The following is a 2,501-nucleotide window of genomic DNA, read 5'->3' as shown; positions in this document are numbered from 1 at the left end:
TATTTAAGGTGTTGTCACTATAAACTTTCCCGACCAATTTTTTCTTCTTGCAACGGATGGAAACTCTTGATCATATGTTCACTTTTGCTTTAAATTCCAGGCCTTTTCTACTTTAAGATCCTTTACCTCCCCAAATCCTGTCAATCTCCATAACTAACTTCCATGGGGCCTTGCTACACATTGCAGCATGAGCTGCTCAAATGTCAATCAGTGTTAGTGCTGGTGCTAGCTTGAGTTTGGAGCAGTCATGTTCAGGTCAGCAGGGGCCCAGAGGACTGAGATGTAAAAACACCTGCCGCCCTCTCACCCCCATCCCATCCCTGTCTTCCCTCCATCCCCTCTGGGCTCCAAATTTGAACCTCAGGGCTCCAAATTTGAACCAAGCCCCGTGAGGTCTTTTTTTACTATCCCTACCTAATGTGATTTTTTACCTGGACTGCTGCTGTTTTGTCTATCACATCATATTTTCTATCCCTAAAAATCTACCACTACATCGATGCACAGTTTTACCTCACCCCCTTTTCTCTTATTTCTATCTTTCCTAAAGAGTCTGTACCTTCAATAACTATATTCCTTTAGTGGACACCATTTCACCGTGTGACTAATGTTGCTATAATGTCTGGCTTCATGCCCCACACTAGCAACTCCAGTTCCACTTTCTCATCCCTCAGACTCCTTGCATTCGTGTACAACTATTTGAACTTTTTTCCCTATCTGACCTTATTAGAGATTTCATTTGGAGTATGGAAAGTCAATGTGTTGAGTGAGGTATCTGCCTGACTTCCATTCTTACCAATGGTGTTGCTACTTCTCACCTTCTGCTTCTTGGTGTACTTTTCTCTTTGTGTACTTCCCCTTTTACGTATCTTCCACCAATTGGCCAGAGTCATGCCAATCTTGGTCCTTGAAGGCTATTTCTCCAGTTACTCAAGTGGAACCCATCCTTATGGAAAGGTTGTCTAACAGTAAACATTTGCCAGTGGTCAAACATCCTGAAGCCTTCCTGGTATCTTATCCTGCCTTCTCCCGTCCTCCTCTTGCAGTAGGAAGAAGCCTACTTAAAGCTTCTCCTCTTTAAGTATCTTCCTCCCCCAGCATAGTTATCCTTTATACTTGTCAAAAATTAGTTGGTCTTCTCATATAAAGAATAATGAATGAATTCCTGAATCCCACCAGAGTCCTCTTCAACCTCTGATCGAAGTCCCACATCTTGGCTCCCAGAAGACGGAGAAGTATTCAATATCTGTCTTTACCTATATGCACTGCTATGATGGCCTGAACTACTGCTGCTATGTCTGATGATGTGGGTCGGGTTGGTTGGAAAAACCATTGCACTAATTCCAGAAGCCTTCCATCCACTAAAGCCTAGGCTATATCCATGCAGTCACTTTATATTTACTAGGTTGCATATGAATCAGTCTAGGAAATCCTCCGAGACCGTTCTCAGAGAGAAAGAATAGATGAGTCAGGCTTTGTAGATGTAAATCAATGCAACTCCATTGACTCCAATGGAACTAGCCTGATTCAGGCCAGCTGATCTAGCCTAGTAAATGTAAATCGAGAGCGTTCCTATAGATTCAATTCAGCATAGCGTTTAGCACATGCTTAACTGCCAGCATGCGAGCATTTCTCACGGGTCCTTTTATACATGTTCAGAGTTAAGTAATATGCTTAAAGTGCGCTGCTAGCACAGAGGCCTTGTGTTGTGCAAACAGGACACAAACATTAATGCAAGTGATTGGCAGTTTTCTTCTGGGCCACTGCATGATGCCACATTTCACATGTTTTAGAGTGAACATTTGCCATTTTAGAACACTATTCAGAGTCTCACCGTTCTAAAAATCTTGGCTGTTTTTTCACTCAAATAAAATATGAATTTGGAGACCTCGTATGTCTTGCATGCTGTATCCAACACACATCTATGTACTGGCTCATTAGCTTGCAGCCTAGCTCAGTGTCTCCAGCTCCATAACCCGAATCCCTTTGCTCACTTGGCTCAGATTGTATTTTTTATTTTTTTGCCACTGAAGCTTACGTTGATTTACTGCCCCCCAACACTCTTCAGATGCTAAGCTGCTTCACAGCCCTTTTAAACTCTCCTCGATGGCAGTGGATGTGGAAGCACCGTTCAGGGCTTCACGTTTAACACCATTTCCCCCCTTATTTGTATTCTCGTCAGTGTCACATTTAATGCCACAGAGCGCACTTTTAGGGTAATAACAGGCCTGAAGTTTATGAAATAAAAGATTGATATCAGCTTCATAAAACTCAGGGGAAGCAATATCTTTTCTTCGCCTTGCCATGCCTTTAACTGCAGGCACCTTCATATGCTGTGGATGGAGAGAAGTGAGAAAGAAGGAAGAAAGAAAGAAAGAAAGAAATCTTTTAATAAACCAACTAAACTAGTTGGAAAAATTATCCTCTTATAGGAAGAAAGAAATCAGAACAGCCGTGGGATTTCAGTACCTAGTGCACCGTTAATTTCTTTATTGCTCGAACAG

This window comes from Crocodylus siamensis, chromosome 7 (assembly GCF_052110815.1).
Source record: "Crocodylus siamensis isolate JL-2025a chromosome 7, ASM5211081v1, whole genome shotgun sequence".
Classification (NCBI taxonomy): domain Eukaryota; kingdom Metazoa; phylum Chordata; order Crocodylia; family Crocodylidae; genus Crocodylus; species Crocodylus siamensis.
The sequence above is the reverse complement of the archived record's forward strand: the minus strand, read 5'-3'. Positions refer to the sequence as shown.